Genomic DNA, 25,632 nt, shown 5'->3' with positions numbered 1-25,632 from the left:
GGAGTTAAACGGCGGTGTTATTGGAGTTAAACGGCGGTGTTATTGGAGTTAAACGGCAGTGTTATTGGAGTTAAACGGCGGTGTTATTGGAGTTAAACGGCGGTGTTGCTGGTGTTAAACGGCGGTGTTGCTGGTGTTAAACGGCGGTGTTGCTGGTGTTAAACGGCGGTGTTGCTGGTGTTAAACGGCGGTGTTCCTGGTGTTAAACGGCGGTGTTGCTGGAGTTAAACGGCGGTGTTGCTGGAGTTAAACGGCGGTGTTGCTGGTGTTAAACGGCGGTGTTGCTGGTGTTAAACGGCGGTGTTACTGGTGTTAAACGGCGGTGTTACTGGTGTTAAACGGCGGTGTTACTGGAGTTCAACGGCGGTGTTACTGGAGTTCAACGGCGGTGTTACTGGAGCTCAACGGCGGTGTTACTGGAGTTAAACGGCGGTGTTAGTGGTGTTAAATGGCAGTTAAACAGCAGTGTTACTGGAGTTAAACAGCAGCATTACTGGAGTTAAACAGCAACGTTACTGGAGTTAAACAGCAACGTTACTGGAGTTAAACAGCAACGTTACTGGAGTTAAACAGCAACGTTACTGGAGTTAAACAGCAACGTTACTGGTGTTAAACAGCAACGTTACTGGTGTTAAACAGCAACGTTACTGGAGTTAAACAGCAACGTTACTGGTGTTAAACAGCAACGTTACTGGTGTTAAACAGCAACGTTACTGCTGTTAAACAGCAACGTTACTGGTGTTAAACAGCAACGTTACTGGTGTTAAACAGCAACATTACTGGTGTTAAACAGCAACGTTACTGGTGTTAAACAGCAGCGTTACTGGAGTTAAACAGCATTGTTACTGGAGTTAAACAGCAACGTTACTGGAGTTAAACAGCAACGTTACTGGTGTTAAACAGCAACGTTACTGGTGTTAAACAGCAACGTTACTGGTGTTAAACAGCAACGTTACTGGTGTTAAACAGCAACGTTACTGGAGTCAAACAGCAATGTTACTGGTGTTAAACAGCAGTTAAACAGCAACGTTACTGGTGTTAAACAGCAACGTTACTGGTGTTAAACAGCAACGTTACTGGTGTTAAACAGCAACGTTACTGGTGTTAAACAGCAACGTTACTGGTTTTAAACAGCAACGTTACTGGTGTTAAACAGCAGTTAAACAGCAATGTTACTGGAGTTAAACAGCAACGTTACTGGTGTCAAACAGCAACGTTACTGGTTTTAAACAGCAGTTAAACAGCAATGTTACTGGAGCTAAACAGCAACGTTACTGGAGTTAAACAGCAGTGTTACTGGAGCTAAACAGCAACGTAATACTGGAGTTAAACAGCAATGTTACTGGTGTTAAACAGCAACGTTACTGAAGTTAAACAGCAACGTTACTGGTGTTAAATAGCAACGTTACTGGTGTTAAACAGCAACGTTACTGAAGTTAAACAGCAATGTTACTGGTGTTAAACAGCAACGTTACTGAAGTTAAACAGCAATGTTACTGGTGTTAAACAGCAGCGTTACTGGTGTTAAACAGCAATGTTACTGGAGTTAAACAGCAACGTTACTGGTGTTAAACAGCAATGTTACTGGTGTTAGACAGCAACGTTACTGGAGTTAAACAGCAGCGTTACTGGTGTTAAACAGCAACGTTACTGGTGTTAAACAGCAATGTTACTGGTGTTAGACAGCAACGTTACTGGAGTTAAACAGCAGCGTTACTGGTGTTAAACAGCAACGTTACTGGTGTTAAACAGCAACGTTACTGGTGTTAAACAGCAACGTTACTGGTGTTAAACAGCAACGTTACTGGTGTTAAACAGCAATGTTACTGAAGTTAAACAGCAATGTTACTGGTGTTAAACAGCAACGTTACTGGTGTTAAACAGCAACATTACTGGTGTTAAACAGCAACATTACTGGTGTTAAACAGCAAAGTTACTGGAGTTAAACAGCAACGTTACTGGTGTTAAACAGCAATGTTACTGGAGTTAAACAGCAATGTTACTGGTGTTAAACAGCAGTGTTACTGGTGTTAAACAGCAATGTTACTGGTATTAGACAGCAACGTTACTGGAGTTAAACAGCAGCGTTACTGGTGTTAAACAGCAACGTTACTGGTGTTAAATAGCAACGTTACTGGTGTTAAACAGCAACGTTACTGAAGTTAAACAGCAATGTTACTGGTGTTAAACAGCAACGTTACTGAAGTTAAACAGCAACGTTACTGGTGTTAAATAGCAACGTTACTGGTGTTAAACAGCAACGTTACTGAAGTTAAACAGCAATGTTACTGGTGTTAAACAGCAACGTTACTGAAGTTAAACAGCAATGTTACTGGTGTTAAACAGCAGCGTTACTGGTGTTAAACAGCAATGTTACTGGAGTTAAACAGCAACGTTACTGGTGTTAAACAGCAATGTTACTGGTGTTAGACAGCAACGTTACTGGAGTTAAACAGCAGCGTTACTGGTGTTAAACAGCAACGTTACTGGTGTTAAACAGCAATGTTACTGGTGTTAGACAGCAACGTTACTGGAGTTAAACAGCAGCGTTACTGGTGTTAAACAGCAACGTTACTGGTGTTAAACAGCAACGTTACTGGTGTTAAACAGCAACGTTACTGGTGTTAAACAGCAATGTTACTGAAGTTAAACAGCAATGTTACTGGTGTTAAACAGCAACGTTACTGGTGTTAAACAGCAACATTACTGGTGTTAAACAGCAACATTACTGGTGTTAAACAGCAAAGTTACTTGAGTTAAACAGCAACGTTACTGGTGTTAAACAGCAATGTTACTGGAGTTAAACAGCAATGTTACTGGTGTTAAACAGCAGTGTTACTGGAGTTAAACAGCAACGTTACTGGTGTTAAACAGCAACGTTACTGGTGTTAAACAGCAACGTTACTGGTGTTAAACAGCAATGTTACTGGTGTTAAACAGCAATGTTACTGGTGTTAAACAGCAACGTTACTGGTGTTAAACAGCAGTTAAACAGCAATGTTACTGGAGTTAAACAGCAACGTTACTGGTGTTAAACAGCAATGTTACTGGTGTTAAACAGCAGTTAAACAGCAATGTTACTGGAGTTAAACAGCAACGTTACTGGTGTTAAACAGCAACGTTACTGGTGTTAAACAGCAACGTTACTGGTGTTAAACAGCAACGTTACTGGTGTTAAACAGCATTGTTACTGGTGTTTAACAGCAGTGTTACTGGTGTTAAACGGCGGTATTACTGGTGTTAAACAGCAATGTTACTGGTGTTAAACAGCAGTTAAACAGCAATGTTACTGGAGTTAAACAGCAATGTTACTGGTGTTGAACAGCAGTTAAACAGCAATGTTACTGGAGTTAAACAGCAACGTTACTGATGTTAAACAGCAATGTTACTGGTGTTAAACAGCAGTTAAACAGCAATGTTAATGGAGTTAAACAGCAACGTTACTGGTGTTAAACAGCAACGTTACTGAAGTTAAACAGCAATGTTACTGGTGTTAAACAGCAATGTTACTGGTGTTAAACAGCAATGTTACTGGTGTTAAACAGCAACGTTACTGGTGTTAAACAGCAACGTTACTGGTGTTAAACAGCAGCGTTACTGGTGTTAGACAACAACGTTACTGGTGTTAAACAGCAATGTTACTGAAGTTAAACAGCAATGTTACTGGTGTTAAACAGCAACGTTACTGAAGTTAAACAGCAGCGTTACTGGTGTTAAACAGCAACGTTACTGGTGTTAAATAGCAACGTTACTGGTGTGAAACAGCAACGTTACTGAAGTTAAACAGCAATGTTACTGGTGTTAAACAGCAACGTTACTGAAGTTAAACAGCAATGTTACTGGTGTTAAACAGCAATGTTACTGGTGTTAAACAGCAATGTTACTGGTGTTAAACAGCAACGTTACTGGTGTTAAACAGCAAAGTTACTGGTGTTAAACAGCAGCGTTACTGGTGTTAGACAGCAACGTTACTGGTGTTAAACAGCAATGTTACTGGTATTAGACAGCAACGTTACTGGAGTTAAACAGCAGCGTTACTGGTGTTAAACAGCAGCGTTACTGGTGTTAAACAGCAACGTTACTGGTGTTAAATAGCAACGTTACTGGTGTTAAACAGCAACGTTACTGAAGTTAAACAGCAATGTTACTGGTGTTAAACAGCAACGTTACTGAAGTTAAACAGCAATGTTACTGGTGTTAAACAGCAGCGTTACTGGTGTTAAACAGCAATGTTACTGGAGTTAAACAGCAGCGTTACTGGTGTTAAACAGCAGCGTTACTGGTGTTAAACAGCAACGTTACTGGTGTTAAACAGCAATGTTACTGGTGTTAGACAGCAACGTTACTGGAGTTAAACAGCAGCGTTACTGGTGTTAAACAGCAACGTTACTGCTGTTAAACAGCAACGTTACTGGTGTTAAACAGCAACGTTACTGGTGTTAAACAGCAATGTTACTGAAGTTAAACAGCAATGTTACTGGTGTTAAACAGCAACGTTACTGGTGTTAAACAGCAACATTACTGGTGTTAAACAGCAAAGTTACTGGTGTTAAACAGCAAAGTTACTGGTGTTAAACAGCAATGTTACTGGAGTTAAACAGCAATGTTACTGGTGTTAAACAGCAAAGTTACTGGAGTTAAACAGCAACGTTACTGGAGTTAAACAGCAATGTTACTGGTGTTAAACAGCAGTGTTACTGGAGTTAAACAGCAACGTTACTGGTGTTAAACAGCAACGTTACTGGTGTTAAACAGCAATGTTACTGGTGTTAAACAGCAATGTTACTGGTGTTAAACAGCAACGTTACTGGTGTTAAACAGCAGTTAAACAGCAATGTTACTGGAGTTAAACAGCAACGTTACTGGTGTTAAACAGCAATGTTACTGGTGTTAAACAGCAGTTAAACAGCAATGTTACTGGAGTTAAACAGCAACGTTACTGGTGTTAAACAGCAATGTTACTGGTGTTAAACAGCAGTTAAACAGCAATGTTACTGGAGTTAAACAGCAATGTTACTGGTGTTGAACAGCAGTTAAACAGCAATGTTACTGGAGTTAAACAGCAACGTTACTGATGTTAAACAGCAATGTTACTGGTGTTAAACAGCAGTTAAACAGCAATGTTAATGGAGTTAAACAGCAACGTTACTGGTGTTAAACAGCAACGTTACTGGTGTTAAACAGCAACGTTACTGGTGTTAAACAGCAACGTTACTGGTGTTAAACAGCAACGTTACTGGTGTTAAACAGCATTGTTACTGGTGTTTAACAGCAGTGTTACTGGTGTTAAACGGCAGTGTTACTGGTGTTAAACGGCAGTGTTAATGGTGTTAAACGGCGGTGTTACTGGTGTTCAACGGCAGTGTTAGTGGAGTTAAACGGCAGTGTTACTGGTGTTCAACGGCGGTGTTGGAGTTAAACGGCGGTGTTATTGGAGTTAAACGGCGGTGTTATTGGAGTTAAACGGCAGTGTTATTGGAGTTAAACGGCGGTGTTATTGGAGTTAAACGGCGGTGTTGCTGGTGTTAAACGGCGGTGTTGCTGGTGTTAAACGGCGGTGTTGCTGGTGTTAAACGGCGGTGTTGCTGGTGTTAAACGGCGGTGTTGCTGGAGTTAAACGGCGGTGTTGCTGGAGTTAAACGGCGGTGTTGCTGGTGTTAAACGGCGGTGTTGCTGGTGTTAAACGGCGGTGTTACTGGTGTTAAACGGCGGTGTTACTGGTGTTAAACGGCGGTGTTACTGGAGTTCAACGGCGGTGTTACTGGAGTTCAACGGCGGTGTTACTGGAGCTCAACGGCGGTGTTACTGGAGTTAAACGGCGGTGTTAGTGGTGTTAAATGGCAGTTAAACAGCAGTGTTACTGGAGTTAAACAGCAGCATTACTGGAGTTAAACAGCAACGTTACTGGAGTTAAACAGCAACGTTACTGGAGTTAAACAGCAACGTTACTGGAGTTAAACAGCAACGTTACTGGAGTTAAACAGCAACGTTACTGGTGTTAAACAGCAACGTTACTGGTGTTAAACAGCAACGTTACTGGAGTTAAACAGCAACGTTACTGGTGTTAAACAGCAACGTTACTGGTGTTAAACAGCAACGTTACTGCTGTTAAACAGCAACGTTACTGGTGTTAAACAGCAACGTTACTGGTGTTAAACAGCAACGTTACTGGTGTTAAACAGCAACGTTACTGGTGTTAAACAGCAGCGTTACTGGAGTTAAACAGCATTGTTACTGGAGTTAAACAGCAACGTTACTGGAGTTAAACAGCAACGTTACTGGTGTTAAACAGCAACGTTACTGGTGTTAAACAGCAACGTTACTGGTGTTAAACAGCAACGTTACTGGTGTTAAACAGCAACGTTACTGGAGTCAAACAGCAATGTTACTGGTGTTAAACAGCAGTTAAACAGCAACGTTACTGGTGTTAAACAGCAACGTTACTGGTGTTAAACAGCAACGTTACTGGTGTTAAACAGCAACGTTACTGGTGTTAAACAGCAACGTTACTGGTTTTAAACAGCAACGTTACTGGTGTTAAACAGCAGTTAAACAGCAATGTTACTGGAGTTAAACAGCAACGTTACTGGTGTCAAACAGCAACGTTACTGGTTTTAAACAGCAGTTAAACAGCAATGTTACTGGAGCTAAACAGCAACGTTACTGGAGTTAAACAGCAGTGTTACTGGAGCTAAACAGCAACGTAATACTGGAGTTAAACAGCAATGTTACTGGTGTTAAACAGCAACGTTACTGAAGTTAAACAGCAACGTTACTGGTGTTAAATAGCAACGTTACTGGTGTTAAACAGCAACGTTACTGAAGTTAAACAGCAATGTTACTGGTGTTAAACAGCAACGTTACTGAAGTTAAACAGCAATGTTACTGGTGTTAAACAGCAGCGTTACTGGTGTTAAACAGCAATGTTACTGGAGTTAAACAGCAACGTTACTGGTGTTAAACAGCAATGTTACTGGTGTTAGACAGCAACGTTACTGGAGTTAAACAGCAGCGTTACTGGTGTTAAACAGCAACGTTACTGGTGTTAAACAGCAATGTTACTGGTGTTAGACAGCAACGTTACTGGAGTTAAACAGCAGCGTTACTGGTGTTAAACAGCAACGTTACTGGTGTTAAACAGCAACGTTACTGGTGTTAAACAGCAACGTTACTGGTGTTAAACAGCAACGTTACTGGTGTTAAACAGCAATGTTACTGAAGTTAAACAGCAATGTTACTGGTGTTAAACAGCAACGTTACTGGTGTTAAACAGCAACATTACTGGTGTTAAACAGCAACATTACTGGTGTTAAACAGCAAAGTTACTGGAGTTAAACAGCAACGTTACTGGTGTTAAACAGCAATGTTACTGGAGTTAAACAGCAATGTTACTGGTGTTAAACAGCAGTGTTACTGGTGTTAAACAGCAATGTTACTGGTATTAGACAGCAACGTTACTGGAGTTAAACAGCAGCGTTACTGGTGTTAAACAGCAACGTTACTGGTGTTAAATAGCAACGTTACTGGTGTTAAACAGCAACGTTACTGAAGTTAAACAGCAATGTTACTGGTGTTAAACAGCAACGTTACTGAAGTTAAACAGCAACGTTACTGGTGTTAAATAGCAACGTTACTGGTGTTAAACAGCAACGTTACTGAAGTTAAACAGCAATGTTACTGGTGTTAAACAGCAACGTTACTGAAGTTAAACAGCAATGTTACTGGTGTTAAACAGCAGCGTTACTGGTGTTAAACAGCAATGTTACTGGAGTTAAACAGCAACGTTACTGGTGTTAAACAGCAATGTTACTGGTGTTAGACAGCAACGTTACTGGAGTTAAACAGCAGCGTTACTGGTGTTAAACAGCAACGTTACTGGTGTTAAACAGCAATGTTACTGGTGTTAGACAGCAACGTTACTGGAGTTAAACAGCAGCGTTACTGGTGTTAAACAGCAACGTTACTGGTGTTAAACAGCAACGTTACTGGTGTTAAACAGCAACGTTACTGGTGTTAAACAGCAATGTTACTGAAGTTAAACAGCAATGTTACTGGTGTTAAACAGCAACGTTACTGGTGTTAAACAGCAACATTACTGGTGTTAAACAGCAACATTACTGGTGTTAAACAGCAAAGTTACTTGAGTTAAACAGCAACGTTACTGGTGTTAAACAGCAATGTTACTGGAGTTAAACAGCAATGTTACTGGTGTTAAACAGCAGTGTTACTGGAGTTAAACAGCAACGTTACTGGTGTTAAACAGCAACGTTACTGGTGTTAAACAGCAACGTTACTGGTGTTAAACAGCAATGTTACTGGTGTTAAACAGCAATGTTACTGGTGTTAAACAGCAACGTTACTGGTGTTAAACAGCAGTTAAACAGCAATGTTACTGGAGTTAAACAGCAACGTTACTGGTGTTAAACAGCAATGTTACTGGTGTTAAACAGCAGTTAAACAGCAATGTTACTGGAGTTAAACAGCAACGTTACTGGTGTTAAACAGCAACGTTACTGGTGTTAAACAGCAACGTTACTGGTGTTAAACAGCAACGTTACTGGTGTTAAACAGCATTGTTACTGGTGTTTAACAGCAGTGTTACTGGTGTTAAACGGCGGTATTACTGGTGTTAAACAGCAATGTTACTGGTGTTAAACAGCAGTTAAACAGCAATGTTACTGGAGTTAAACAGCAATGTTACTGGTGTTGAACAGCAGTTAAACAGCAATGTTACTGGAGTTAAACAGCAACGTTACTGATGTTAAACAGCAATGTTACTGGTGTTAAACAGCAGTTAAACAGCAATGTTAATGGAGTTAAACAGCAACGTTACTGGTGTTAAACAGCAACGTTACTGGTGTTAAACAGCAACGTTACTGGTGTTAAACAGCAACGTTACTGGTGTTAAACAGCATTGTTACTGGTGTTTAACAGCAGTGTTACTGGTGTTAAACGGCGGTATTACTGGTGTTAAACGGCAGTGTTAATGGTGTTAAACGGCGGTGTTACTGGTGTTCAACGGCAGTGTTAGTGGAGTTAAACGGCAGTGTTACTGGTGTTCAACGGCGGTGTTGGAGTTAAACGGCGGTGTTATTGGAGTTAAACGGCGGTGTTATTGGAGTTAAACGGCAGTGTTATTGGAGTTAAACGGCGGTGTTATTGGAGTTAAACGGCGGTGTTGCTGGTGTTAAACGGCGGTGTTGCTGGTGTTAAACGGCGGTGTTCCTGGTGTTAAACGGCGGTGTTGCTGGAGTTAAACGGCGGTGTTGCTGGAGTTAAACGGCGGTGTTGCTGGTGTTAAACGGCGGTGTTGCTGGTGTTAAACGGCGGTGTTACTGGTGTTAAACGGCGGTGTTACTGGAGTTCAACGGCGGTGTTACTGGAGTTCAACGGCGGTGTTACTGGAGCTCAACGGCGGTGTTACTGGAGTTAAACGGCGGTGTTAGTGGTGTTAAATGGCAGTTAAACAGCAGTGTTACTGGAGTTAAACAGCAGCATTACTGGAGTTAAACAGCAACGTTACTGGAGTTAAACAGCAACGTTACTGGAGTTAAACAGCAACGTTACTGGAGTTAAACAGCAACGTTACTGGTGTTAAACAGCAGCATTACTGGAGTTAAACAGCAACGTTACTGGAGTTAAACAGCAACGTTACTGGAGTTAAACAGCAACGTTACTGGAGTTAAACAGCAGCATTACTGGAGTTAAACAGCAACGTTACTGGAGTTAAACAGCAACGTTACTGGAGTTAAACAGCAGTGTTACTGGAGTTAAACAGCAGCATTACTGGAGTTAAACAGCAACGTTACTGGAGTTAAACAGCAACGTTACTGGAGTTAAACAGCAACGTTACTGGAGTTAAACAGCAACGTTACTGGAGTTAAACAGCAATGTTACTGGAGTTAAACAGCAGTGTTACTGGAGTTAAACAGCAGCGTTACTGGAGTTAAACAGCAACGTTACTGGAGTTAAACAGCAACGTTACTGGAGTTAAACAGCAACGTTACTGGTGTTAAACAGCAACGTTACTGGTGTTAAACAGCAACGTTACTGGAGTTAAACAGCAACGTTACTGGTGTTAAACAGCAACGTTACTGGTGTTAAACAGCAACGTTACTGGTGTTAAACAGCAACGTTACTGGTGTTAAACAGCAACGTTACTGGTGTTAAACAGCAGCGTTACTGGAGTTAAACAGCATTGTTACTGGAGTTAAACAGCAACGTTACTGGTGTTAAACAGCAACGTTACTGGTGTTAAACAGCAACGTTACTGGTGTTAAACAGCAACGTTACTGGAGTCAAACAGCAACGTTACTGGTGTTAAACAGCAGTTAAACAGCAACGTTACTGGTGTTAAACAGCAATGTTACTGGTGTTAAACAGCAACATTACTGGTGTTAAACAGCAACGTTACTGGTGTTAAACAGCAACATTACTGGTGTTAAACAGCAACGTTACTGGTTTTAAACAGCAACGTTACTGGTGTTAAACAGCATTGTTACTGGTGTTAAACAGCAACGTTACTGGTTTTAAACAGCAGTTAAACAGCAATGTTACTGGAGTTAAACAGCAACGTTACTGGTGTCAAACAGCAACGTTACTGGTTTTAAACAGCAGTTAAACAGCAATGTTACTGGAGCTAAACAGCAACGTTACTGGAGTTAAACAGCAACGTTACTGGAGTTAAACAGCAGTGTTACTGGAGCTAAACAGCAACGTTACTGGAGTTAAACAGCAGTGTTACTGGAGCTAAACAGCAACGTTACTGGAGTTAAACAGCAGTGTTACTGGAGCTAAACAGCAACGTTACTGGAGTTAAACAGCAACGTTACTGGTGTTAAACAGCAACGTTACTGGTGTTAAACAGCAACGTTACTGGAGTTAAACAGCAGTGTTACTGGAGCTAAACAGCAACGTTACTGGAGTTAAACAGCAGTGTTACTGGAGCTAAACAGCAACGTTACTGGAGTTAAACAGCAACGTTACTGGTGTTAAACAGCAACGTTACTGGTGTTAAACAGCAACGTTACTGGAGTTAAACAGCAACGTTACTGGAGTTAAACGGCAGTGTTACTGGAGTTAAACGGCGGTGTTACTGGAGTTAAACAGCGGTGTTACTGGAGTTAAACGGCGGTGTTACTGGAGTTAAACGGCGGTGTTACTGGAGTTAAACGGCGGTGTTACTGGAGTTAAACGGCGGTGTTACTGGAGTTAAACAGCAACTTTACTGGTGTTAAACGGCACTGTTACTGGTGTTAAACGGCAGTGTTACTGGAGTTAAACGGCAGTGTTACTGGAGTTAAACGGCAGTGTTACTGGAGTTGAACGGCAATGTTACTGGTGTTGAACAGCGGTGCTATTGGTGTTAAACAGCAGTTAAACAGCAATGTTACTGGAGTTAAACAGCAGCGTTACTGGTGTTAAACAGCAGTTTTACTGGAGTTAAACAGCAACGTTACTGGTGTTAAACAGCAGTGTTACTGGTGTTAAACAGCAACGTTACTGGTGTTAAACAGCAACGTTACTGGTGTTAAACAGCAATGTTACTGGAGTTAAACAGCAGCGTTGCTGGAGTTAAACAGCAGTGTTACTGGAGTTAAACAGCAATGTTACTGGTGTTAAACAGCAACGTTACTGGTGTTAAACAGCAACGTTACTGGTGTTAAACAGCAATGTTACTGGAGTTAAACAGCAGCGTTGCTGGAGTTAAACAGCAGTGTTACTGGAGTTGAACAGCAATGTTACTGGAGTTAAACAGCAGCGTTACTGGTGTTAAACAGCAACGTTCCTGGTGTTAAACAGCAATGTTACTGGTGTTAGACAGCAACGTTACTGGAGTTAAACAGCAGCGTTACTGGTGTTAAACAGCAACGTTACTGGTGTTAAACAGCAGCGTTACTGGTGTTAAACAGCAACGTTACTGGTGTTAAACAGCAATGTTACTGGAGTTGAACAGCAACGTTACTGGTGTTAAACAGCAACGTTACTGGTGTTAAACAGCAACGTTACTGAAGTTAAACAGCAATGTTACTGGTGTTAAACAGCAACGTTACTGAAGTTAAACAGCAATGTTACTGGTGTTAAACAGCAGCGTTACTGGTGTTAAACAGCAATGTTACTGGAGTTAAACAGCATCGTTACTGGTGTTAAACAGCAACGTTACTGGTGTTAAACAGCAATGTTACTGGTGTTAGACAGCAACGTTACTGGAGTTAAACAGCAGCGTTACTGGTGTTAAACAGCAACGTTACTGGTGTTAAACAGCAACGTTACTGGTGTTAAACAGCAATGTTACTGAAGTTAAACAGCAATGTTACTGGTGTTAAACAGCAACGTTACTGGTGTTAAACAGCAACGTTACTGGTGTTAAACAGCAAAGTTACTGGTGTTAAACAGCAACGTTACTGGTGTTAAACAGCAAAGTTACTGGTGTTAAACAGCGGTTAAACAGCAACGTTACTGGTGTTAAACAGCAACGTTACTGGTGTTAAACAGCAACGTTACTGGAGTTAAACAGCAATGTTACTGGTGTTAAACAGCAATGTTACTGGAGTTAAACAGCAGCGTTACTGGAGTTAAACAGCAATGTTACTGGTGTTAAACAGCAACGTTACTGGAGTTAAACAGCAATGTTACTGGTGTTAAACAGCAATGTTACTGGAGTTAAACAGCAATGTTACTGGTGTTAAACAGCAGTGTTACTGGAGTTAAACGGCGGTGTTACTGGAGTTAAACGGCGGTGTTACTGGTGTTCAACGGCGGTGTTACTGGTGTTCAACGGCGGTGTTACTGGTGTTCAACGGCGGTGCTACTGGTGTTTAACGGCAGTGTTACTGGTGTTCAACGGCGGTGTTACTGGAGTTCAACGGCGGTGCTACTGGAGTTCAACGGCGGTGTTAGTGGAGTTAAACGGCGGTGTTAGTGGAGTTAAACGGCGGTGTTAGTGGAGTTAAACGGCGGTGTTATTGGAGTTAAACGGCGGTGTTATTGGAGTTAAACGGCGGTGTTATTGGAGTTTAACGGCGGTGTTACTGGAGTTAAACGGCGGTGTTACTGGAGTTAAACGGCGGTGTTACTGGAGTTAAACAGCAACGTTACTGGTGTTAAACAGCAACGTTACTGGTGTTAAACAGCAACGTTACTAGTGTTAAACAGCAATGTTACTGGAGTTAAACAGCAGCGTTGCTGGAGTTAAACAGCAGCGTTGCTGGAGTTAAACAGCAGTGTTACTGGAGTTGAACAGCAATGTTACTGGAGTTAAACAGCAGCGTTACTGGTGTTAAACAGCAACGTTACTGGTGTTAAACAGCAATGTTACTGGTGTTAGACAGCAACGTTACTGGAGTTAAACAGCAGCGTTACTGAAGTTAAACAGCAATGTTACTGGTGTTAAACAGCAGCGTTACTGGTGTTCAACAGCAATGTTACTGGTGTTAAACAGCAACGTTACTGAAGTTAAACAGCAATGTTACTGGTGTTAAACAGCAACGTTACTGAAGTTAAACAGCAATGTTACTGGTGTTAAACAGCAGCGTTACTGGTGTTAAACAGCAACGTTACTGGTGTTAAACAGCAATGTTACTGGTGTTAAACGGCAGCGTTACTGGTGTTAAACAGCAAAGTTACTGGTGTTAAACAGCAACGTTACTGGTGTTAAACAGCAAAGTTACTGGTGTTAAACAGCAGCGTTACTGGTGTTCAACAGCAATGTTACTGGAGTTAAACAGCAGCGTTACTGGTGTTAAACAGCAGCGTTACTGGTGTTAAACAGCAGCGTTACTGGTGTTAAACAGCAACGTTACTGGTGTTAAACAGCAATGTTACTGGAGTTAAACAGCAGCGTTACTGGTGTTAAACAGCAATGTTACTGGAGTTAAACAGCAATGTTACTGGTGTTAAACAGCAACGTTACTGGTGTTAAACAGCAATGTTACTGGTGTTAAACAGCAACGTTACTGAAGTTAAACAGCAATGTTACTGGTGTTAAACAGCAACGTTACTGAAGTTAAACAGCAATGTTACTGGTGTTAAACAGCAGCGTTACTGGTGTTAAACAGCAACGTTACTGGTGTTAAACAGCAATGTTACTGGTGTTAAACAGCAGCGTTACTGGTGTTAAACAGCAAAGTTACTGGTGTTAAACAGCAACGTTACTGGTGTTAAACAGCAAAGTTACTGGTGTTAAACAGCAGCGTTACTGGTGTTCAACAGCAATGTTACTGGAGTTAAACAGCAGCGTTACTGGTGTTAAACAGCAGCGTTACTGGTGTTAAACAGCAACGTTACTGGTGTTAAACAGCAATGTTACTGGAGTTAAACAGCAGCGTTACTGGTGTTAAACAGCAACGTTACTGGAGTTAAACAGCAACGTGACTGGAGTTAAACAGCAACGTGACTGGAGTTAAACAGCAATGTTACTGGTGTTAAACAGCAATGTTACTGAAGTTAAACAGCAACGTGACTGGAGTTAAACAGCAACGTTACTGGTGTTAAACAGCAATGTTACTGGTGTTAAACAGCAATGTTACTGAAGTTAAACAGCAACGTGACTGGAGTTAAACAGCAACGTGACTGGAGTTAAACAGCAGCGTTACTGGTGTTAAACAGCAATGTTACTGAAGTTAAACAGCAATGTTACTGGTGTTAAACAGCAAAGTTACTGGTGTTAAACAGCAGTTAAACAGCAACGTTACTGGTGTTAAACAGCAAAGTTACTGGAGTTAAACAGCAATGTTACTGGTGTTAAACAGCAATGTTACTGGTGTTAAACAGCAGTTAAACAGCAATGTTACTGGTGTTAAACAGCAGTTAAACAGCAACGTTACTGGTGTTAAACAGCAACGTTACTGGTGTTAAACAGCAACGTTACTGGTGTTAAACAGCAATGTTACTGGTGTTAAACAGCAATGTTACTGGTGTTAAACAGCAACGTTACTGGAGTTAAACAGCAATGTTACTGGAGTTAAACAGCAATGTTACTGGAGTTAAACAGCAATGTTACTGGAGTTAAACAGCAATGTTACTGGTGTTAAACAGCAACGTTACTGGAGTTAAACAGCAATGTTACTGGTGTTAAACAGCAATGTTACTGGAGTTAAACAGCAATGTTACTGGTGTTAAACAGCAGTGTTACTGGAGTTAACCAGCAGTGTTACTGGAGTTAAACAGCAGCGTTACTGGAGTTAAACAGCAATGTTACTGGTGTTAAACAGCAGCGTTACTGGAGTTAAACAGCAATGTTACTGGTGTTAAACAGCAGTGTTACTGGAGTTAACCAGCAGTGTTACTGGAGTTAAACAGCAATGTTACTGGAGTTAAACAGCAATGTTACTGGAGTTAAACAGCAATGTTACTGAAGTTAAACAGCAGTGTTACTGGAGTTAAACAGCAATGTTACTGGAGTTAAACAGCAATGTTACTGGAGTTAAACAGCAATGTTACTGAAGTTAAACAGCAGTGTTACTGGAGTTAAACAGCAGTGTTACTGGAGTTAAACAGCAGTGTTACTGGAGTTAAACAGCAGTGTTACTGGAGTTAAACAGCAGTGTTACTGGAGTTAAATAGCAGTGTTACTGGAGTTAAACAGAAATGTTACTGGAGTTAAACAACAATGTTACTGGTGTTAAACAGCAGTGTTCCTGGAGTTAAACAGCAACGTTACTGGTGTTAAACAGCAACGTTACTGATGTTAAACAGCAGTTAAACAGCAATGTTACTGGAGTTAAACAGCAACGTTACTGGTGTTAAACAGCAGTTAAACAGCAACGTTACTGGTGTTAAACAGCAATGTTACTGGTGTTAAACAGCAGTTAAACAGCAACGTTACTGGTGTTAAACAGCAATGTTACTGGTGTTAAACAGCAACGTTCCTGGTGTTAAACAGCATTGTTACTGGTGTTAAACAGCAGTTAAACAGCAATGTTACTGGAGTTAAACAGCAATGTTACTGGTGTTAAACAGCAACGTTACAGGTGTTAAACAGCAATGTTACTGATGTTAAACAGCAGTTAAACAGCAATGTTACTGGAGTTAAACAGCAACGTTACTGGTGTTAAACAGCAGTTAAACAGCAATGTTACTGGAGTTAAACAGCAACGTTACTGGTGTTAAACAGCAATGTTACTGGTGTTAAACAGCAGTTAAACAGCAATGTTACTGGTGTTAAACAGCAACGTTACTGGTGTTAAACAGCATTGTTACTGGTGTTTAACAGCAGTGTTACTGGTGTTAAACGGCGGTGTTACTGGTGTTAAACGGCAGTGTTAATGGTGTTAAACGGCGGTGTTACTGGTGTTCAACGGCAGTGTTAGTGGAGTTAAACGGCAGTGTTACTGGTGTTAAACAGCAGTTAAACAGCAATGTTACTGGTGTTAAACAGCAGTGTTACTGGAGTTAAACGGCGGTGTTACTGGTGTTCAACGGCGGTGTTACTGGTGTTCAACGGCGGTGCTACTGGTGTTCAACGGCAGTGTTACTGGTGTTCAACGGCACTGTTACTGGAGTTCAACGGCGGTGCTACTGGAGTTCAACGGCGGTGTTAGTGGAGTTAAACGGCGGTGTTAGTGGAGTTAAACGGCGGTGTTAGTGGAGTTAAACGGCGGTGTTAGTGGAGTTAAACGGCGGTGTTAGTGGAGTTAAACGGCGGTGTTATTGGAGTTAAACGGCGGTGTTATTGGAGTTAAACGGCGGTGTTATTGGAGTTAAACGGCGGTGTTACTGGAGTTAAACGGCGGTGTTACTGGAGTTAAACGGCGGTGTTATTGGAGTTAAACAGCAGTTAAACAGCAGTGTTACTGGCGTTAAACAGCAGTGTTATTGGAGTTAAACAGCAGTTAAACAGCAGTGTTACTGGAGTTAAACAGCAATGTTACTGGTGTTAAACAGCAATGTTACTGGTGTTAAACAGCAGTATTACTGAAGTTAAACAGCAGTGTTACTGGAGTTAAACAGCAATGTTACTGGAGTTAAACAGCAGTGTTACTGGAGTTAAACAGCAGTGTTACTGGAGTTAAACAGCAGTGTTACTGGAGTTAAACAGCAATGTTACTGGTGTTAAACAGCAATGTTACTGGTGTTAAACAGCAGTATTACTGAAGTTAAACAGCAGTGTTACTGGAGTTAAACAGCAATCTTACTTCTGTTAAACAGCAATGTTACTGGTGTTAAACAGCAGTATTACTGAAGTTAAACAGCAGTGTTACTGGAGTTAAACAGTAATGTTACTGGAGTTAAACAGCAGTGTTACTGGAGTTAAACAGCAATGTTACTGGTGTTAAACAGCAATGTTACTGGTGTTAAACAGCAGTATTACTGAAGTTAAACAGCAGTGTTACTGGAGTTAAACAGCAATCTTACTTCTGTTAAACAGCAATGTTACTGGTGTTAAACAGCAGTATTACTGAAGTTAAACAGCAGTGTTACTGGAGTTAAACAGCAATCTTACTTCTGTTAAACAGCAATGTTACTGGTGTTAAACAGCAGTATTACTGAAGTTAAACAGCAATGTTACTGGTGTTAAACAGCAGTATTACTGAAGTTAAACAGCAGTGTTACTGGAGTTAAACAGCAATGTTACTGGAGTTAAACAGCAGTGTTACTGGTGTTAAACAGCAGTATTACTGAAGTTAAACAGCAGTGTTACTGGAGTTAAACAGCAGTGTTACTGGAGTTAAACAGCAGTGTTACTGGAGTTAAACAGCAGTGTTACTGGAGTTAAACAGCAATGTTACTGGTGTTAAATAGCAATGTTACTGGTGTTAAACGGCAGTTAAACAGCAACGTTACTGGTGTTAAACAGCAATGTTACTGGTGTTAAACAGCAAAGTTACTGGTGTTAAACAGCAATGTTACTGGTGTTAAACAGCAGTATTACTGAAGTTAAACAGCAGTGTTACTGGAGTTAAACAGCAATGTTACTGGAGTTAAACAGCAGTGTTACTGGTGTTAAACAGCAATGTTACTGGTGTTAAACAGCAATGTTACTGGTGTTAAACAGCAGTATTACTGAAGTTAAACAGTAGTGTGACTGGAGTTAAACAGCAATGTTACTGGAGTTAAACAGCAGTGTTACTGGTGTGAAACAGCAATGTTACTGGAGTTAAACAGCAATGTTACTGCTATTAAACAGCAGTATTACTGAAGTTAAACAGCAGTGTTACTGGTGTTAAACAGCAATGTTACTGGAGTTAAACAGCAGTGTTACTGGTGTTAAACAGCAATGTTACTGGTGTTAAACAGCAGTATTACTGAAGTTAAACAGCAGTGTTACTGGTGTTAAACAGCAATGTTACTGGAGTTAAACAGCAGTGTTACTGGTGTTAAACAGCAATGTTACTGGAGTTAAACAGCAATGTTACTGGTGTTAAACAGCAGTGTTACTGGTGTTAAACAGCAGCGTTACTGGAGTTAAACAGCAATGTTACTGGAGTTAAACAGCAATGTTACTGGAGTTAAACTGCAGTGTTACTGGAGTTAAACAGCAGTGTTACTGGTGTTAAGCAGCAACGTTACTGGAGTTAAACGGCGGTGTTACTGGAGTTAAACGGCAGTGTTACTGGAGTTAAACGGCGGTGTTACTGGAGTTAAACGGTGGTGTTACTGGAGTTAAACGGCGGTGTTACTGGAGTTAAACGGCGGTGTTACTGGAGTTAAACGGCGGTGTTACTGGAGTTAAACAGCAACTTTACTGGTGTTAAACGGCACTGTTACTGGAGTTAAACAGCAGTGTTACTGGAGTTAAACGGCAGTGTTACTGGAGTTAAACGGCGGTGTTACTGGAGTTAAACGGCGGTGTTACTGGAGTTAAACGGCGGTGTTACTGGAGTTAAACGGCGGTGTTACTGGAGTTAAACAGCAACTTTACTGGTGTTAAACGGCACTGTTACTGGTGTTAAACGGCAGTGTTACTGGAGTTAAACGGCAGTGTTACTGGAGTTAAACGGCAGTGTTACTGGAGTTAAACGGCAGTGTTACTGGAGTTAAACGGCAGTGTTACTGGAGATAAACAGCAGTGTTACTGGAGTTGAACAGCAACTTTACTGGTGTTAAACGGCACTGTTACTGGTGTTAAACGGCAGTGTTACTGGAGTTAAACGGCAGTGTTACTGGAGTTAAACGGCAGTGTTACTGGAGTTAAACGGCAGTGTTACTGGAGTTAAACGGCAGTGTTACTGGAGTTAAACGGCAGTGTTACTGGAGTTAAACGGCAGTGTTACTGGAGTTAAACGGCAACGTTACTGGTGTTGAACAGCGGTGCTACTGGTGTTAAACAGCAGTGTTACTGGAGTTAAACAGCAACGTTACTGGTGTTAAACAGCAACGTTACTGGTGTTAAACAGCAACGTTACTGGTGTTAAACAGCAACGTTACTGGAGTTAAACAGCAACGTTACTGGAGTTAAACAGCAACGTTACTGGTGTTGAACAGCGGTGCTACTGGTGTTAAACAGCAGTGTTACTGGAGTTAAACAGCAATGTTACTGGAGTTAAACAGCAACGTTACTGGTGTTAAACAGCAACGTTACTGGTGTTAAACAGCAATGTTACTGGAGTTAAACAGCAGCGTTGCTGGAGTTAAACAGCAGTGTTACTGGAGTTGAACAGCAATGTTACTGGAGTTAAACAGCAATGTTACTGGAGTTAAACAGCAGTGTTACTGGAGTTGAACAGCAATGTTACTGGAGTTAAACAGCAATGTTACTGGTGTTAAACAGCAGTTAAACAGCACTGTTACTGGTGTTAAACAGCAGTGTTACTGGTGTTAAACAGCAGTTAAACAGCACTGTTACTGGTGTTAAACAGCAATGTTACTGGTGTTAAACAGCAGTTAAACAGCACTGTTACTGGTGTTAAACAGCAATGTTACTGGTGTTAAACGGCAGTTAAACAGCAACGTTACTGGTGTTAAACAGCAGTGTTACTGGAGTTGAACAGCAGGTAAACAGCAACGTTACTGGTGTTAAACAGCAGTGTTACTGGAGTTAAACAGCAGTGTTACTGGAGTTAAACAGCAGTGTTACTGGAGTTAAACAGCAGTTAAACAGCAGTGTTACTGGCGTTAAACAGCAATGTTACTGGTGTTAAACAGCAGTATTACTGAAGTTAAACAGCAGTGTTACTGGAGTTAAACAGCAATCTTACTTCTCTTAAACAGCAATGTTACTGGTGTTAAACAGCAGTATTACTGAAGTTAAACAGCAGTGTTACTGGAGTTAAACAGCAGTGTTACTGGAGTTAAACAGCAGTTAAACAGCAGTGTTACTGGCGTTAAACAGCAATGTTACTGGTGTTAAACAGCAGTATTACTGAAGTTAAACAGCAGTGTTACTGGAGTTAAACAGCGCTGTTTCTGGTGTTAAACAGCAATGTTACTGGTGTTAAACAGCAATGTTACTGGTGTTAAACAGCAGTATTACTGAAGTTAAACAGCAGTGTTACTGGAGTTAAACAGCAATGTTACTGGAGTTAAACAGCAGTGTTACTGGTGTTAAACAGCAGTGTTACTGGAGTTAAACAGCAGTTAACCAGCAGCGTTACTGGTGTTAAACAGCAGTGTTACTGGTGTTAAACAGCAGTTAAACAGCACTGTTACTGGTGTTAAAACAGCAGTGTTACTGGTGTTAAACAGCAGTTAAACAGCACTGTTACTGGTGTTAAACAGCAATGTTACTGGTGTTAAACAGCAGTTAAACAGCACTGTTACTGGTGTTAAACAGCAGTATTACTGAAGTTAAACAGCAGTGTTACTGGAGTTAAACAGCAGTGTTACTGGAGTTAAACAGCAGTTAAACAGCAGTGTTACTGGCGTTAAACAGCAATGTTACTGGTGTTAAACAGCAGTATTACTGAAGTTAAACAGCAGTGTTACTGGAGTTAAACAGCGCTGTTTCTGGTGTTAAACAGCAATGTTACTGGTGTTAAACAGCAATGTTACTGGTGTTAAACAGCAGTATTACTGAAGTTAAACAGCAGTGTTACTGGAGTTAAACAGCAATGTTACTGGAGTTAAACAGCAGTGTTACTGGTGTTAAACAGCAGTGTTACTGGAGTTAAACAGCAGTTAACCAGCAGCGTTACTGGTGTTAAACAGCAGTGTTACTGGTGTTAAACAGCAGTTAAACAGCACTGTTACTGGTGTTAAACAGCAATGTTACTGGTGTTAAACAGCAGTTAAACAGCACTGTTACTGGTGTTAAACAGCAATGTTACTGGTGTTAAACGGCAGTTAAGCAGCAACGTTACTGGTGTTAAACAGCAGTGTTACTGGTGTCAAACAGCAATGTTACTGGAGTTGAACAGCAATGTTACTGGAGTTGAACAGCAATGTTACTGGAGTTGAACAGCAATGTTACTGGTGTTAAACAGCAGTGTTACTGGTGTCAAACAGCAATGTTACTGGAGTTGAACAGCAATGTTACTGGAGTTGAACAGCAATGTTACTGGAGTTGAACAGCAACGTTACTGGTGTTAAACAGCACTGTTACTGGTGTTAAACAGCAGTGTTACTGGTGTCAAACAGCAATGTTACTGGAGTCGAACAGCAATGTTACTGGAGTTGAACAGCAATGTTACTGGAGTTGAACAGCAATGTTACTGGAGTTGAACAGCAATGTTACTGGAGTTAAACAGCAATGTTACTGGTGTTAAACGGCAGTTAAACAGCACTGTTACTGGTGTTAAACAGCACTGTTACTGGTGTTAAACAGCAATGTTCCTGGTGTTAAACGGCAGTGTTACTGGTGTTAAACAGCAATGTTACTGGAGTTGAACAGCAATGTTACTGGAGTTAAACAGCAATGTTACTGGTGTTAAACGGCAGTTAAACAGCAACGTTACTGGTGTTAAACAGCAGTGTTACTGGTGTTAAACAGCAATGTTACTGGTGTTAAACGGCAGTTAAACAGCAACGTTACTGGTGTTAAACAGCAGTGTTACTGGTGTTAAACAGCAATGTTACTGGAGTTGAACAGCAATGTTACTGGTGTTAAACAGCAACGTTACTGGTGTTAAACAGCAATGTTACTGGAGTTGAACAGCAATGTTACTGGTGTTAAACGGCAGTTAAACAGCACTGTTACTGGAGTTAAACAGCAATGTTACTGGAGTTGAACAGCAGTGTTACTGGTGTTAAACAGCAATGTTACTGGAGTTGAACAGCAATGTTACTGGTGTTAAACAGCAACGTTACTGGTGTTAAACAGCAATGTTACTGGTGTTAAACAGCAGTTAAACAGCACTGTTACTGGTGTTAAACAGCAGTGTTACTGGTGTTAAACAGCAATGTTACTGGAGTTGAACAGCAATGTTACTGGAGTTGAACAGCAATGTTACTGGTGTTAAACAGCAATGTTACTGGTGTTAAACAGCAATGTTACTGGAGTTGAACAGCAATGTTACTGGAGTTAAACAGCAATGTTACTGGTGTTAAACAGCAATGTTACTGGTGTTAAACGGCAATGTTACTGGTGTTAAACAGCAGTTAAACAGCACTGTTACTGGTGTTAAACAGCAGTTAAACAGCACTGTTACTGGTGTTAAACAGCAGTGTTACTGGAGTTAAACAGCAGTGTTACTGGAGTTAAACAGCAGTTAAACAGCAGTGTTACTGGCGTTAAACAGCAATGTTACTGGTGTTAAACAGCAGTATTACTGAAGTTAAACAGCAGTGTTACTGGAGTTAAACAGCGCTGTTTCTGGTGTTAAACAGCAATGTTACTGGTGTTAAACAGCAATGTTACTGGTGTTAAACAGCAGTATTACTGAAGTTAAACAGCAGTGTTACTGGAGTTAAACAGCAATGTTACTGGAGTTAAACAGCAGTGTTACTGGTGTTAAACAGCAGTGTTACTGGAGTTAAACAGCAGTTAACCAGCAGCGTTACTGGTGTTAAACAGCAGTGTTACTGGTGTTAAACAGCAGTTAAACAGCACTGTTACTGGTGTTAAAACAGCAGTGTTACTGGTGTTAAACAGCAGTTAAACAGCACTGTTACTGGTGTTAAACAGCAATGTTACTGGTGTTAAACAGCAGTTAAACAGCACTGTTACTGGTGTTAAACAGCAGTATTACTGAAGTTAAACAGCAGTGTTACTGGAGTTAAACAGCAGTGTTACTGGAGTTAAACAGCAGTTAAACAGCAGTGTTACTGGCGTTAAACAGCAATGTTACTGGTGTTAAACAGCAGTATTACTGAAGTTAAACAGCAGTGTTACTGGAGTTAAACAGCGCTGTTTCTGGTGTTAAACAGCAATGTTACTGGTGTTAAACAGCAATGTTACTGGTGTTAAACAGCAGTATTACTGAAGTTAAACAGCAGTGTTACTGGAGTTAAACAGCAATGTTACTGGAGTTAAACAGCAGTGTTACTGGTGTTAAACAGCAGTGTTACTGGAGTTAAACAGCAGTTAACCAGCAGCGTTACTGGTGTTAAACAGCAGTGTTACTGGTGTTAAACAGCAGTTAAACAGCACTGTTACTGGTGTTAAACAGCAATGTTACTGGTGTTAAACAGCAGTTAAACAGCACTGTTACTGGTGTTAAACAGCAATGTTACTGGTGTTAAACGGCAGTTAAGCAGCAACGTTACTGGTGTTAAACAGCAGTGTTACTGGTGTCAAACAGCAATGTTACTGGAGTTGAACAGCAATGTTACTGGAGTTGAACAGCAATGTTACTGGAGTTGAACAGCAATGTTACTGGTGTTAAACAGCAGTGTTACTGGTGTCAAACAGCAATGTTACTGGAGTTGAACAGCAATGTTACTGGAGTTGAACAGCAATGTTACTGGAGTTGAACAGCAACGTTACTGGTGTTAAACAGCACTGTTACTGGTGTTAAACAGCAGTGTTACTGGTGTCAAACAGCAATGTTACTGGAGTCGAACAGCAATGTTACTGGAGTTGAACAGCAATGTTACTGGAGTTGAACAGCAATGTTACTGGAGTTGAACAGCAATGTTACTGGAGTTAAACAGCAATGTTACTGGTGTTAAACGGCAGTTAAACAGCACTGTTACTGGTGTTAAACAGCACTGTTACTGGTGTTAAACAGCAATGTTCCTGGTGTTAAACGGCAGTGTTACTGGTGTTAAACAGCAATGTTACTGGAGTTGAACAGCAATGTTACTGGAGTTAAACAGCAATGTTACTGGTGTTAAACGGCAGTTAAACAGCAACGTTACTGGTGTTAAACAGCAGTGTTACTGGTGTTAAACAGCAATGTTACTGGTGTTAAACGGCAGTTAAACAGCAACGTTACTGGTGTTAAACAGCAGTGTTACTGGTGTTAAACAGCAATGTTACTGGAGTTGAACAGCAATGTTACTGGTGTTAAACAGCAACGTTACTGGTGTTAAACAGCAATGTTACTGGAGTTGAACAGCAATGTTACTGGTGTTAAACGGCAGTTAAACAGCACTGTTACTGGAGTTAAACAGCAATGTTACTGGAGTTGAACAGCAGTGTTACTGGTGTTAAACAGCAATGTTACTGGAGTTGAACAGCAATGTTACTGGTGTTAAACAGCAACGTTACTGGTGTTAAACAGCAATGTTACTGGTGTTAAACAGCAGTTAAACAGCACTGTTACTGGTGTTAAACAGCAGTGTTACTGGTGTTAAACAGCAATGTTACTGGAGTTGAACAGCAATGTTACTGGAGTTGAACAGCAATGTTACTGGTGTTAAACAGCAATGTTACTGGTGTTAAACAGCAATGTTACTGGAGTTGAACAGCAATGTTACTGGAGTTAAACAGCAATGTTACTGGTGTTAAACAGCAATGTTACTGGTGTTAAACGGCAATGTTACTGGTGTTAAACAGCAGTTAAACAGCACTGTTACTGGTGTTAAACAGCAGTTAAACAGCACTGTTACTGGTGTTAAACAGCAGTGTTACTGGAGTTAAACAGCAGTGTAACTGGAGTTAAACAGCAGTATTACTGGAGTTAAACAGCAGCGTTACTGGTGTTAAACAGCAATGTTACTGGTGTTAAACAGCAATGTTACTGGAGTTAAACAGCAACGTTACTGGTGTTAAACAGCAGTTAAACAGCACTGTTACTGGTGTTAAACAGCAGTTAAACAGCACTGTTACTGGTGTTAAACAGCAATGTTACTGGTGTTAAACGGCAGTTAAACAGCACTGTTACTGGTGTTAAACAGCAGTTAAACAGCACTGTTACTGGTGTTAAACAGCAGTGTTACTGGAGTTAAACAGCAGTGTAACTGGAGTTAAACAGCAGTATTACTGGAGTTAAACAGCAGCATTACTGGTGTTAAACAGCAATGTTACTGGTGTTAAACAGCAATGTTACTGGAGTTAAACAGCAACGTTACTGGTGTTAAACAGCATTGTTCCTGGTGTTAAACAGCAATGTTACTGGTGTTAAACGGCGGTGTTACTGGTGTTGAACGGCGGTGTTACTGGTGTTAAACGGCGGTGTTACTGGAGTTAAACGGCGGTGTTACTGGAGTTAAACAGCAACGTTACTGGTGTTAAACAGCATTGTTACTGGTGTTAAACAGCATTGTTACTGGTGTTAAACAGCATTGTTCCTGGTGTTAAACAGCAATGTTACTGGTGTTGAACGGCGGTGTTACTGGTGTTGAACGGCGGTGTTACTGGTGTTAAACAGC

This window comes from Heterodontus francisci, chromosome 43, assembly GCF_036365525.1.
Source record: "Heterodontus francisci isolate sHetFra1 chromosome 43, sHetFra1.hap1, whole genome shotgun sequence".
Classification (NCBI taxonomy): Eukaryota; Metazoa; Chordata; class Chondrichthyes; order Heterodontiformes; family Heterodontidae; genus Heterodontus; species Heterodontus francisci.
The sequence above is the reverse complement of the archived record's forward strand: the minus strand, read 5'-3'. Positions refer to the sequence as shown.